At 38.3% G+C, this 15451-nt stretch overlaps 1 protein-coding gene across 14 annotated transcripts in view; it reads left to right on the top strand.

Moving 5' to 3' along the window:
• Window positions 1-15451, top strand: part of FKBP5 (FKBP prolyl isomerase 5) — a 135755-nt gene that overhangs the window by 53611 nt on the left and 66693 nt on the right. For 3 of the 14 annotated variants that reach the window (XM_049092059.1, XM_049092063.1, XM_049092062.1), the window contains exon 3: window positions 10300-10431. The exons of the other annotated variants lie outside the window; for them this stretch is intronic. The gene's annotated coding sequence lies outside the window, so the exon portion shown is untranslated. The remainder of the gene's footprint in view (window positions 1-10299; window positions 10432-15451) is intronic. 14 annotated transcript variants of the gene reach the window in all.

Raw genomic sequence — 15451 nt, 5'->3', positions numbered from 1 at the left:
TAGATTGTTTATTTGAGATTGTTCTTGTTTCTTGAGGTAGGCCTGTATCAAATAAACTTCCCTCTAAGAACTGCTTTTGCTGCATCCCAAAGATATTGAACCATTGTATATCTGTTTTCATTTGTCTCCAGGTATTTTTAATTTTTCCTCCTTGATTTCATTTGATCCATTGTTTGTTTATAGCATGTTTTTTAGTCTCCACATGTTTGTGTTTATTTCCAGTTTTCTTCATGTAATTGATTTCTAGTTTCATACTGTTGTGGTTGGAAAAGATGCTTATTTGATTTTAATCTTCTTAAATTTATTGAGACTTGTTTTGTGGCCTAACATGTGATCTATTCTGGGAATGTTCCATGTGTACTTGAAAAGAATGTGTATTCTGCTGTTTTTGGATGGAATGTTCTGTATATATCTGTTAAGTCCATCTGGTCTGATATGTTATTCAAAGCCATTGTTTACTTATTGATTTTTTTTTTTTTTTTTGGTCTGGATGATCTGTCTATCCATTGATATAAGTGGGGTGTTAAAGTCTTCTATTGTTGTATTCCTGTCAATTTCTCCGTTTGTATCTGTTATTATTTATTTCATATATTTATGTGCACTATGTGTGGTACATAGATATTTACAATTGTTATATCCTCTGGTTGGATTGGCCCCTTTATCATTATGTAATCCCCTTCTTTGTCTCCTGTTTAGAAGTCTTTATTTTTTATTTTATTATTTTTTTAAGATTTTATTCATTCATTTGACAGAGAGAGCACAAGCAGGGGTAGAGTTCAGTGATTCATCAGTTGCATATAACACCCAGTGCTCATTACATCATGTGCCCTCCTTTTTTTTTTTTAAAGATTTTATTTATTTGTTTATTTATTTATTTATTTATTTACTCACAACAGAGAGAGGCAGAGACACAAGCAGAGGGAGAAGCAGGCTCCATGCAGGAAGCCCGATGTGGGACTCCATCCTGGGACTCCAGGATCATGCCCTGGGCCAAAGGCAGGCGCCTAACCACTGAACCACCCAGGGATGCTTTTTTTTTTTTTTTCTTTTAAGATTTTATTTATTTATTCATGAGAGACATAGAGAGATCATGTGCCCTCCTTAATGCCCATCACCCATTCCCCACCTAGATCTCCTATCTTTTAACATATGTTTGCTTTTACCAGTGAAATTTTTCCTTTCATAATTTTCTTTTAAAGAATTCCCTTTAACATTTGTAAGGTTGCTTTAGTAGTGATGAACACCTTTAATTTTTGTTGTCTAGGAAACTCTATTTCTCCTTCAATTCTGAATGATAACCTTGCCAGGCAGAATATTTTTGGTTTTAGGTTTTTTTCCTTTCAGCACTTTGAATGTATCATGTCCCTCTTCTAGCCTACAAATTTTGTGCTAAGAAATCAGCTGACAGCCTTATGGAGTTTCCCTTGTATGTAACTGTTTGCTTTTCTCTTCCTGCTTTTAAGATTTTCTTTAACTTTTGCTGTTTTAATTATTATGTGCCGTGGTGTGGATCTCTTTGGATTTATCTTATCTGGGGCTGTCTTTCGTTCCTAGACTTGGATGTCTGTGTCTTTTCCCAGGTTAGGGAAGTTCTTAGCTAGTGTGTCTTTGAGTACATTTTCTACCCCTTTCTCTTTGTCTACTCTTTCTTGGACTTCTATAATGTGAAAGCTAATTTGCTTGATGTTGTCACAGAGTTCCCTTAAACTGTTCTCATTTTTTAAGAATTCTTTTTCCTTAAAAAAAAAAATCTTTTTCCTTTTCACTGTTCAGCTTGATTGGTTTCCACTTTCCTATCTTCCAGATCTATGATCCATTCTTCTGCATCTTGTAATCTATTGATTCCCTCTAGTGTATTTTTCGTTTTAGCTGTTGTATCCTTCAACTCTGACTAGTTCTCTTTTATATTTCTATTTTGTTGTTGAAGTTTCTGCTGACTTCATTCACTCTTCCCTTAAGGCTGGTGAGTCTCTTTATGACCATTACTTTGAGCTCTCTATCAACAGATTGCTTATCTCTCTGTCATTTAATTTTGGTTTTGTCTGTTCTTTCTTTCTTTCTTTCTTTCTTTCTTTCTTTCTTTCTTTCTTTCTTTCATTTGTTTATTTATTTATTTATTTATTTATTTATTTATTTTCTTGTTCTTTCATTTTGAACACATTCCTCTGTCCCTGCATTTTGTTTGAATCTGTGTTTCTCTATCAGGTAGGTCAGCTACATCTCCTGGTCTGAAAGTAATGGTCTTATATAGAAGATATTCTGTGGTATCTATAGTGTGATCCCCTCTGATCACCATAACCAGGTGTTCCAAGGGTGTCCCCTGTATTGGCTGCATGTGCTCTCCTGTTGTGGCTAGGCTGTGATTGCTGTGGGCATGCTGACCTTCAGCCTGGCTGTTCACAATGATGGGCTGCACCCTCTGGGGAGGGTGGGACACTGGTGGGCAGTCTGCTGTGTGCATGGCTGCCGAATGGCCCAGCTGTAGCTTTGGGGGATGTGCTAGTGGATGGGGCCAGCCCTCAGCCCTGCTGTCTGGAGTGACTGACTTCTACTTGTGGGTACACTGGTGGTCAGGGCTTGCCCCCTTCCCTTTATTCCCATGGCTAGCTGAGAGACCCCACTGTAGTATGGGCATGCTACTGGGTGGGGCCAGGTCTCTTGCTCTTCAGGGAGAGAATCTGGAGGTATGCTTGGAGGAGTACCTCTCAACTAGGGCTGCCCACCAGGTATGACAGAGCAGTAGTTGTGCCAGGGGGTTGTTGGCTCCTCCATGCCTGTGATAGCTATCCTGCTGTGGGTTGCAGCCCTGGGGGTTTGGTTCACCAACTGTGTCTCTGCCCTCCTCCTCTTTTTTTTAAGATTTTTTTAAATTGGAGGCGCCTGGGTGGCTCAGTTGTTGAGCATCTGCCTTCAGCTCAGTTGTGATCCCAGGTTCCTGGGATCGAGTCCTGCATCAGGCTCTCCATAGGGAGCCTTCTTGCCCTCTGCCTATGTCTCATGAGTAAGTAATTAAAATCTTTTTTAAAAATAAATATTTTGTTTGTTTATTTGAGAGAGAGAGAATGCACAAGCGAGAGAGTGCAAGGGCAGAGGGATAGGGACCAACGGACTCCCCACTGAGCAGGGAACCCATGTGGGAGCTCAATCCCAAGACCCTGGGATCATGACTTAAGCAGAAGGTAGATGCTTAATTGACTGAGCCACCCAGGAGTCCCTCACTTCCCCGTCTTGATGTGGTCTTCTCCTTAGGTCTTCAGCTGTGTTCTGCCAGTCTTTAGGTCGTTTTCAGAGTGAGTTTTATCACAAGTAGTTATTGGCTTGGCGTGTCCTTGATAGGAGGTGAACTCAAGATCCACCTTTTTTTCTTTCTTTACCCTCTCTCCTAGACTCCAAGTTGCTAATGTAGTCTAGATAACAATCCCATTATCAGATATGTGATTTGCAAAATTTTCGTCCCATCCTGTATGATGTCTTTTCACTTTCTTCATGGTGTCCTAGGAAGCACAAAAGTTTTTCATTTTCATGAAGTCTCATTTATCAGTTTGTTTTTGCTTGTACTTTTAGTTTCACAGAAGAAATCATTACCTAATCTAAGGTCAGTGAAGATTCACTGTCCCTATGCTTTCTTCTAGGAGGGTAGATTGTTTTAGCTCTTACGTTGTAGTCATTGATCCATTTTGAGTTACGTGTGTGAGGAATGTATTAAACTGTTTTGTATATGGTATGAGGAAGGTATTAAACTTTGTGATCTTTTGCTTGTGAGGGTCTAGTTGTCGCAGCACCATTTGTTGAAGACTCTTATTTTCTCCCATTGAATTGTCATGGCAACCATTTTGAATATCAGTTGGACATAAATTGAGAGTTTATTTCTCAGCTCTCAGTTCTATTCCATTGATCTATGTTGTAGTTTTGTAGTAAGTTTTAGAACCATGAAGTGTAAGTGCTCTCAACTTTGTTCTTTTCAAGGTGGTTTTGGCTATTTTACATATTTTTGCTCTAAAAAAATAATGTCGATTAAAAAAAAAGAAGTACCCTTACATTGTAATGTTGGGATTATGGTGAATTCTCTTTTCTTTATTTCTCAAACTTTTAAAAATATATTACTGTGTTAAATTTTATAATTTTAACTAAATTTTGGCTAATAGAATAAATTTTGAATTCAAGAGGCAACTCTTAGCTCTGTAGATAAAAACCCAAGTTATCTAAATTCCCAGGAAGAGTGTGTGAAGGTAAGGATATATTATGGATAGAATGAGCCAGTTCAGGTTTAATATTCAGCTTCTTGATTTTCCTTTCTCTCTCCAGTTAGCTTCCTTCAGTTTCTTTTCTGCCTTTTCACTCTTCATTAAAAGCCCTCCCTTACATCCCAGCTTAGGATTTTACTCAGAACCTTTAGATGAAATTTTGGGAATCTGGCTAGTTTGTATAATTGCCGTTGATAGCTGGAATAAAGGGCAGCTGAGTAGCATGAGGGCAAGGAGCCAAATAATGCAATCTGAGCGACAGAAGCCACTTTGATAGAAAATAAGAGGGGGGGGGAAAGGAAGTCAGTCATCCAAGCAACACACTTTAATAGCCTTCTCTGCCCTTCTTGCGTTCTGTCAGTTTCTTTGCATCTGTATATGTTATTTTCTTATGATACCATATGCTTTTTTAGGGTGGATATCTGCAAATGGTGCTGGGGCCAGTTAGAAGTTTAAATTAGACATACAGAGAATCAAACCAAGTGGCTTGATGATAGACTGCTCTTCATATGATTTTTTTAAGTGCTGCTACAGTGTATGTGTGTATTCTAAATGGTTTGGGGGCTTTCCTTCCAATTTAGGCAATAATAAAATTTCAGTATATTGAGATACATGATAGGTTATAATTAGGTGTCCAATTGTGGTTGTAAAACAAAAGCAAGTTTTATAGACTAAAGATTAATGTCAATCACAAGCCAACTTTTGTGGCATTATGACTTTTAAGTATTAAGGTGATTTTTACTGAATAGTTTTCAGCTGAATTAATCAAAAGAAGGGGAAAAATAGTTTTAATTCAGATTTATAAAAATTGTGTTTTATTAATGTCCCTTAGAAATGTAGAGCCACACTTTTTTCATTCCTTTTTATTTAAAAGATTTTGTTTATTTATTCACAAGAGACACAGAGACAGAGGCAGAGACACAGGCAGAGGGAGAAGCAGGCTTCATGCAGGGAGCCCGATGTGGAACTCAATCCCAGGTCTCCAGGATCAAGCCCTGGGCCGAAGGTGGCGCTAAAGCACCGAGCTACCCGGGCTGCCCTACTTTTTTCATTCTTACAAGGCTTAAAACAATTACCTCTTATATGGATTAAAGGAAAAAAGAGAGTGCAATTATCCAACTTTTAAAAAATATACACAAAACCATAATTTTGAACGCCATCTCAAAAAAAAAGTACCTGCCATTTTTGGAGATAGATTTGTTATCAGTTGTGGGCTTTGACTTTTTTTTCCCCTAAGATTTTATTTGTTTATTCAAGATTGAGCACCAGCACACGAGCAAGAACAAGTCAGGGGAGGGGTAGAGAGGGAGGCAGACTCCCCACTAAGTGGGGAACCTGACCTGGGGCTTAATCCCAAGACCCCCCAGATCATGATCTGAGCTGAAGGCAGCCACTTAACCAACTGAGCCGCCGAGGTGCCTCCTTTGACTTTTTTTTTTTTTTTTTAAGATTTTATTTATTTATTCATGAGAGGCAGAGAGAGAGAGAGAGAGAGGCACAGACACAGGCAGAGGGAGAAGCAGGCTCCATGCAGGGAGCCTGATGTGGGACTTGATCCTGGGGCTTCAGGATCACATCCTGGGCTGAAGGCAAGCTCTAAACTGCTGCGCCACCCAGGCATCCCTCCTTTGACTTTTTTAATGTCATGGAAAGCCTATCCCTCCAAACTTCAGACTCAAAATTTGTTCTAAACAGTGTTTATTTTATCAAACACCTTTTCTCCTACCTGAAACTCCATTTGTAATACTTGTGCTTTCTTGTTTTTTTACTCTGTCTCCTTTTTCTGGCTTGAAAATGTACTCATGTACTTATGCTTCTGGCCAAGATGGATTAAGAGAGATTGATTTACTCCCTTAGCTGTAATCACATAGCAAACAAAAACCCCAGAAAAAATATATGAAGTTTCAAACACTGGACAAGAGGCAGCAGCATATAAGACAATGATCACCAAGAAACCAGAAACAGATGAGCCCTATAATTATCCTAGTTTACTAGAGAGAGTTTCTAGGCTGCAGTGTAAAGTGAGGGGAGCCCAGCAGTTTCCTTGAGTTGAGGAGACAGAGCTGGAGTCCAAGGAGGCCAGGGTGGTTATAGTTAAGAAAGGAAAGAGCTGCACAAAGAGAGAACTCTATAGGTCTGTGGAGTCTCTCTTAATTAAGTCTTCAGACAAGTACTGATAGTGCATGTATTTTATGGAAGCTACCCAATGCCAAGAAAGAACAACCCAAAAGGATTATAGGGAACAATCTCTGATTGTATCTCAGTTTGTGTTCCCAATAGCCAGAGAGGAAAATATGTCATAGGATATTGGGTAGAATACTCAGAAAGGTATTGCCTCAGCAGTGGGGCAAATGCCTTAAAGACTGCTTTGATCCCTTCTAACAAAGCTTAAAAACAGACCTCAGAAAGATCAAGCTATTTCCAAATAGCTTAACTGCATCCCAGAACAAAGCTTAATATTTATAATTACACGAAAATATTTAGTATTCACCAAGGTAAAATTCACATTTGGCTTCCAATAAAAAAATATCAGACTTGGAATGAAGCAGAAAAATACAGCCTCTGAGGAGGAAAATCAATAAGTCAAAACAGACACAGATGATAGAATTAGTGGACAGAGACATTAAAACATTTATTATGACTATATTCCATATATTACTGGAAAGATTGAGAATGTCAACTACAGGTATATAATATATTTTAAAGACCCAAATTGAACATTTAGATTTGAAAACTACAGTGTGTGAGATGAAAAATATACTTCATGGGATTTACAGCAAACTAGTGCAAGAGAAAAGATTAGTAAACTTGAAGCCAAACCAATATAAATCATCCAAAATAAAAGGAAGTAAATAGGGAAAAAAATGAATAGAGTATCAGAAAGCTATGAGACAACCTTGGAGGGTCTAAAATACATGTAATTGTAGTCTTGAGGAGAGGGGGAGGTGCAGAAAAAATTTTTGAAGAAACAATGGCCAGATTTTTCCATATTTTATAAAAACTGTAAGTTCAGAGATCCAAGAAAAAGATAAAAAGGGGAACAAAGAACAGAGGTGACAAATAGAAAACAGCAAAATGTTAAATTTACACCAATCTATATTAATAATCACATTAACTATAAATGACCTAAGCAACCCAGTTAAAAGGCAGGTCTCATTAGTAGTTTGGGTAAAACAAGACTCAGCTATATGCTGCCTACAAGAAACCTTCTGTTCATACTAAGAATCCAAATAAGCTAAAAGTAAAAGGTTTGAGAAGGATATTCCATGCTAATACTAGTCAGGAAAGTTGGAATAACTATATTAATTTCATACCAACAGATTTTAGAACAAAGAATATTACGAGGAATAAAGAAGATAATTTCATTGTGATAAAGTGATATTAATAGTCCTGAATATTTATACACTTAATAAGCTTCAAACTATCTGGATCAGAAACTGATAGAACTGAAAGGAGAAACAGATCCACAATTATAGTTGGGGATTTCAATATCTAACCTCTCAGGACACCTAGGTGGCTCAGTGGTTGAGCATCTGCCTTTGGCTTGGGGTGTGATCCTGGGATCCAGGATCGAGTCCCACATCGGGCTCCCTGCATGGAGCCTGCTTCTCCCTCTGCCTGTGTCTCTGCGTCTCTCTCTGTATCTCTCATGAATAAATAAATAAAATCTTAAAACCCTAACCTCTCAATTGGTACAACAAAAAGACAAAAAAGCAGTCATGATTTAGAAATTTTTTTTCTTTTAAAGATTGTATTCATTTGTTTAAGAGAGAGAGAGAGCCCACAAGCAAAGGGAGAGGGAGAAGCAGGCTCTCCATGGAGCAAAGGAGCCTGACCCAGGACTCGATCCCAAGACCCTGGGATCATGACCTGAGCCAAAGACAGACGCTTAACTGACTGAGCCACCCAGGATTCAATATTTAAAATAATTTTTCAGCGATTAAGTTTAAGGTGGGAAAATATGCATTGTGTATTATCAAATTTACTTACAGTTTTAACTTGTGACAAAACTGATAAACTGTAAAAAGTGTTCTAACTTGGGCTTTCTGAAATTCTAAAGGAATTTTCAGAATGATACATATAAAATGTTAAATTTAATTTTACTCTCAGATTAGAACATTGTTCAACTGGATGATGGGAAAGAATGTTACAAGAACCCTAAAGATAAAATGGGAGGAAGTCAATAGAATTCTAGGTTTGGGAGAAATTCTTAGGATTTTGATTGGATGACCAGGCATCTATGGTAGGTAGAATTATGGCCCCTCAGACATGTCTACATTCTGATCTCTGGAATTTGTTAATATGTTACCTAACACAGTAGAAGGAACTTTTTTTTTCTAATTTTTTTTGGGAAGAAAGATCCACTTGTTCTCATAACCCAGGGCTCAAACAGAGTCCTCTAGACCTCAAAGCTGAGAGTACCACTCTTTCCCTTCTCTGTCCTCAAGTGCTATTCTCCTTCCACACTTTTATGGTGGGGATTTAAGGTAGCCAAGGTTTTTGTTCTTTCTACGTAAGGTTTTGTTCACAGACACAAAATGCTATTTCTCATAGTCTTTCTCTTGAACATAATAATGGACCTTGAAAAGAATATATTTAAAGCCATGTCTTGGGATGCCTGGGTGGCTCAGCGGTTTAGTGCCTGCCTTCGGCCCAGGGTGTGATCCTGGAGTCCCAGGATCGAGTCCCACATCGGGCTCCCTGCATGGAGCCTTATCAAGTCCCACGTCAGTCTCCCGCATGGAGCCTGCTTCTTCCTCTGCCTATGTCTCTGCCTCTCTCTGTGTGTGTCCCTCATGAATAAATAAGTAAAATCTTTAAAAATAAATAAATAGATAAAGCAAGTAAGCAAACCATATCTTGAATCTGCTTAATTTATATTACAGTGCTTTAATAAGACAATATTATATGAGGATACAATATGATATAGAATTTTTATCCTAGTTTTTTCTGTCTGCATTCCAGCTCTCTAAACCTTTTCTTCCTCCAGTTGCAATTTAATGCTTACTCAGAGATTGACAGCTAGGTGTAGTCTTCTATTCTTGGCTGCCCATGTTTAAGCCAAACTGATATAATTAATAAGATGAATCTGCTATGTGTATGTATGCACAGCCATATACTTACAGTGCACTTCAGAGATATGCTAATTTTGTCAGGGTTTTAGTAGTTACCCCTCCTGATTAGAACAGAATATTTTTACTTTTTTTATAGCTAACACTGAAGTGGAGTATAATTCTCTAGATTTTTCAGAGTAGATTTGGGGAAAGAATATAGTCAACTGGTAATGTCATTTCAGCACTGATTCCTTACTCTAGTGTCCAGTATCTTACCATTTTTATTTTGGCTGCTTTTGAAAATCACAATTCATTTTAATGTTTGTTGAGTGCCTCTTTTATGCCATTCACTTGCACTAGGTGATAGGGGTACAAAAATGAGTAGGACACGTCCGCTTATACAGGGTTTATAGATCTTTGTCATGTTACCTCATTGGCTTGTTCTCAGAAATGATCAGCAGACTTGGAAGCAAACTGTTTGATCCTATGAGTCAACCCAAGTTGATAATCTGCCCTGTGGCACAGGTAGAAATTAGATTTTTCTGTCAAAGACATGAGGAAACATGTTCGAAATATGAACAAAACATGAAGTAATAGAGGCTTACTCCTGTCTACCCTTACTAGAACATAATTTGTGAGGAGACAGAAATCTTTTTCTGTTGTTTACTGCTGTACCTCCATTGCCTAGAAGAGTGGCAGGTAGTAGGTATTCAGTAGCTATTTGTTGAATGGCTTCTTTCAGCTTTTAACTCAGATGTGTGCTTATGACGTTCTGGCTACCTGTTCCTTTCAAGATATATTTACCTTATCTCCTAGTAGACTGAATTTAATTACATGGTTGTACTTAGCTGCAAGGTAGGACACTGAGGCTTTTTTCTGGGAAGCTTTGTATCCTGTTAAAAAAAAAATAGGGGTTTTATTAAGAAGGAAGAAGTGGAGAAAAAGAGACTTGAGAACTACTGGCAGTCTCTACCACAACTCTAACCAGTGATATCTATCAGATGTACCTTTCAGCTAAGGGATGTCATGACTTGGAATGGAGCAGGCTACAGCTAGTGACAGCCAAGAGGCAATGCATAAAGTCAAAGTACCAGAGAAGGATTCAGATGCTTACGCGAGGAGGTGAAAGAGCAGTAAGTAATTTTATTTGAACAATGGTACGGTATTAAAGGAATGAGAGAACTAGTGCTTTTGAAGTACTGAGAGAGCTTTTTAATTAATCATTTGGAATATTGCTGGCTTCTTCAGGGATGGTTTGCACTTTCTAAACTGTTCAACTGTATTGGTAAGGGTTCTAGTAATCAGAAGTGAGGCTTGGACATTAGAAGTTTGAGAACATGGTTTTATTTACTTAGTAGTAATTGCTGTATACTTTTATCTTAATTTCCACATAGAGTGTGATAACTTCCCAACAAACATCCACACTTTTCTCTGAGTTCAGGCTTTGTCTCTCTGACTGTCCTCTAGATGTCTTACACTCTTTGCTCAACTAGATTTTTCTTCCTCTGCATTGAAGACACTCCAAAATTTTTGAATTCAATTGAGCAGTAACAATAAAAAGTCCTGATGAATGGAAACATGAAGTGCTTCATCTTTTTGTCCTAAGTTTAAAAATGATCATGAAAGTGATATATGCTTACTGTTCAACTATTTAAATGATCTAAAATAAAATTTAAGTGGAAATTCCTTCCTATCTATTCCTATCCTCCCAGATCTCATTCTCCAGAGGTAGCTTTATTGGCTGTTTTAATAGTAGGTATCTTTCCAAACCTTTTGTATATAAGCAATATACACAAACATATATATATACTATTTTCCTTCTAAAAATAAGATATTATAAATTGTTTCAACTCACCATTTGCTTAATAGATCTTGGGCATCTTTCATCTTTTAATGTCATTATTAGAAGGTTATTTTATCTGGAATGGCTAAGACCTTACCTGTTCTATATTAATATTTCCAGAGTTTAGCTATCTTAACTCTAAGAAAAAACAATGATAAAAAAATCAAGCATGTAATATTCATGTAATTTGTAATCTAGTGCTGTAAAATGATTGCACACACCAAAATCTACAAACAGCTGGGAACCATGATTGATTGCTGCGTGTAATTACAATATAACACATTGTCACGTGTATTATCCCTCTGTGATATCATCAACTGACTTTTTTTTTTTAAACAGCCCAGAGGACCAAGTCATCACTGGGCACTGGGTACCATAACAATACACTTCATTTATTACAATGGTATTCTTTTTCAGTGGATGAGCATTTACAAAATCTTAATTCAGCTGTTTGGATGTTTCTGGTGTTTAGACTCTAAATGATTCTCTACTGTCTAGATTTATCTCATCCTTTTCAAAGACTGCATTATATTTTTGTAGCATGAATTTGCCAGATTTTATTTAAACACTCCCATGACCATTCTATTGAGGAAAAACTTCAGCATACTTTTATTTAGCCCTGTGATTAACTTAGCAGTAGCTTAAATGATCTATAAATGTTTAATTGATGAACAAATCCACACTTGATTCTTTCACCTATGTATTTAAGTCTTTCTGGTCCTTTCCTCTTTATTTCCCTTTTACTTAAAGCATTTCACCTTTTCCTTTTGTAAACCTAATACAAGTATCAACTGGCTCACCTGTCACTTTCACATCTTTATGAATGCCCTTTCTACTTAACTTGTAATTCACAGTATGCTGTCTTTCTTCATTTCCGTTTCTTAACCTTTCAACCTTTACCACTGCCCAGTGCCCATGGGAGATACTAGGGGATACACATAACCAGCAATTCCCTGCCAAAAAATGAAAAAAAAATTTCAGCCAAATACTTATTCATAGATGTCTCATCTAAGTAGAATCCCTAAATACTTGAGAAATAATTTTATCCACAAAATAAAGACATATAAGAAAAATGTGTAATCAGATAATAAGAGTGTACAAAAATAAAAAACAATGCTTTATAAGATCCTTTGAGGGATGCCTGGGTGGCTCAGTGGTTAAGCATCTGCCTTCAGCTAGGGGTGTGATCACAGGGCCCTGGGATCAAGTACTGCGTCGGGCTCCCTGTAGGGAGCCTGCTTCTCCCTCTGCCTATGTCTCTGCCTCTCTCTCTGTGTCTCTCATGAATAAATAAAGAAAATCTTTTTTTAAAAATAAAAGATCCTTTGAACAGAGTAGATGAAATAATGGACATATCTGATAACCAATCAGCTTACTGGAATGATCTGAGATACTTTTTAAAAACACTAATGTATGAGGCACCGGGGTGGCTCAGTGGTTGAGCATCTGCCTTTGGCTCAGGGAGTGATCCTGATGTGGCTCAGGATCGAGTCCCACATCAGGCTCCCCACAGGGAGCCTGCTTCTTCCTCTGTCTATGTCTCTGCTTCTCTGTGTCTCTCATGAATAAAAAAATAAAATCTTAAAAAATAATAAAATAAAAATAAAAACACTAATGCCCTTGGGGCACCCAGGTGCCACAGAGAGTTGAGCATCTGACTCTTGGTTTCAGCTCAAGTCAGTAAGTTAAGTGTCTGACTCTTGATTTCAGCTCAGGTCATGATCTCAGGGTCCTTAGATCAAGCCCTGTGTTAGGCTCCACTGCTGAACATGGAATCTGCTTGAGGTTCTCTCTCCCTCTCCTTCTGCCCCTCCTCACACTCTCTCTTTCTCTAAAATAAACCTTAAACAAACAAAAAACACCGATTGCCCTGGCCTCAACACAGACCAATTAAATACAGATTCTCTGGGAGTAGAGTGCAGGCATCAGTGGCTTATTAAAGCTTCCCAGGTGATTCTCATGTTTATTCCATGTTTAGAAACCTGCTTAAGAGATGTGAAGGAAAAAAAAAAAAAAAAAGAGAGATGTGAAGGATAAAACCAAGATGTATACAGTTTGTCTAGTATTTTAGAGGTAGAGGACAGACACTGAAGGAAAAGAAATCGTAGGAACTTCCCTGAGATCCCCAAAGATGACTTTTCAGCAATTAAAGACCAGGATATCAAGGCCCCTCAGGAATTAAGGAAAGAAAACAAATACCACAATATATCGTGGTGTTATGTCTGAACCCCAAGAATAAGGAATATGCTTACATCCTCTGTAAAGAATAGGAGCCACCTTGTGCAGTTATGCCAGGAACAATCCAGACACAGCTTCTCCTCTCTTCCCTGGACATGGTTCTCTGCTTAATGAATTTCTCTGGCCCATTCCTGCTTTTGTGATCCTGACCCCAGGCTCCCTTGGGAGGAGCTGTTCTTAGAGCTGGTGTGTAGAAGGCACTTTGCGTCTCTTTGCCCCCTCCCCCTATCTCAGCTGTCTTCTAGTTCAATTTTTCAGCTCCTTTAAGGAGCTGAAAAATTGAACTAGAAGACAGCTGAGATAGGGGGGAGGGGCAAAGAGACGCAAAGTGCCTTCTACACACCAGCTCTAAGAACAGCTCCTCCCAAGGGGCCTGGGGTCAGGATCACAAAAGCAGGAATGGGCCAGAGAAATTCATTAAGCAGAGAACCATGTCCAGGGAAGAGAGGAGAACTGTGTCTGGATTGTTCCTGGCATAACTGCACAAGGTGGCTCCTTCTTTACAGAGGATGTAAGCATATTCCTTATTCTTGGGGTTCAGACATAACACCACGATATATTGTGGTATTTGTTTTCTTTCCTTAATTCCTGAGGGGCCTTGATATCCTGGTCTTTAATTGCTGAAAAGTCATCTTTGGGGATCTCAGGGAAGTTCCTACGATTTCTTTTCCTTCAGTGTCGTCCTCTACCTCTAAAATACTAGACAAACTGTATACATCTTGTTTTCCTTCACATCTCTCTTTTTTTTTTTTTTTTTCCTTCACATCTCTTAAGCAGGTTTCTAAACATGGAATAAACATGAGAATCACCTGGGAAGCTTTAATAAGCCACTGATGCCTGCACTCTACTCCCAGAGAATCTGTATTTAATTGGTCTGTGTTGAGGCCAGGGCAATCGGTGTTTTTTGTTTGTTTAAGGTTTATTTTAGAGAAAGAGAGATGTGAGGAGGGGCAGAAGGAGAGGGGAGAGAGACCTCAAGCAGATTCCATGTTCAGCAGTGGAGCCTAACACAGGGCTTGATCTAAGGACCCTGAGATCATGACCTGAGCTGAAATCAAGAGTCAGACACTTAACTTACTGGAGCTGAAACAAGAGTCAGATGCTCAACTCTCTGTGGACTGGTGCCCCAAGGGCATTAGTGTTTTTATTTTTATTTTATTATTTTTAAGATTTTATTTTTTTATTCATGAGAGACACAGAGAAGCAGAGACATAGACAGAGGAAGAAGCAGGCTCCCTGTGGGGAGCCTGATGTGGACTCGATCCTGAGCCACATCAGGATCACTCCCTGAGCCAAAGGCAGTGCTCAACCACTGAGCCACCCCGGTGCCTCATACATTAGTGTTTTTAAAAGTATCTCAGATCATTCCAGTAAGCTGATTGGTTATCAGATATGTCCATTATTTCATCTACTCTTCAAAGGATCTTTTATTTTTAGATTTTCTTATTTATTCATGAGAGACACAGAGAGAGAGGCAGAGACATAGGCAGAGGGAGAAGCAGGCTCCCTACAGGGAGCCCGAGCGTACTTGATCCCAGGGCCCTGTGATCACACCCCTAGCTGAAGGCAGATGCTTACACTGAGCCACCCAGGCATCCCTCAAAGGATCTTATAAAGCATTGTTTTTTATTTTTGTACACTCTTATTATCTGATTACACATTTTTCTTATATGTCTTTATTTTGTGGATAAAATTATTTCTAAGTATTTAGGGATTCTACTTAGATGAGACATCTATGAATAAGTATTTGGCTGAAATTTTTTTTTCATTTTTGAGGGAATTGCTGGTTATGTGTATCCCCTAGTATCTCCCATGGGCACTGGGCAGTGGTAAAGGTTGAAAGGTTAAGAAACGGAAATGAAGAAAGACAGCATACTGTGAATTACAAGTTAAGTAGAAAGGGCATTCATAAAGATGTGAAAGTGACAGGTGAGCCAGTTGATACTTGTATTGGTTTACAAAAGGAAAAGTGAAATGCTTTAAGTAAAAGGGAAATAAAGAGGAAAGGACCAGAAAGACTTAAATACATAGGTGAAAGAATCAAGTGTGGATTTGTTCATCAATTAAACATT

Source organism: Canis lupus, chromosome 12, assembly GCF_003254725.2.
Source record: "Canis lupus dingo isolate Sandy chromosome 12, ASM325472v2, whole genome shotgun sequence".
Classification (NCBI taxonomy): domain Eukaryota; kingdom Metazoa; phylum Chordata; class Mammalia; order Carnivora; family Canidae; genus Canis; species Canis lupus.
The sequence above is the reverse complement of the archived record's forward strand: the minus strand, read 5'-3'. Positions and strand labels throughout refer to the sequence as shown.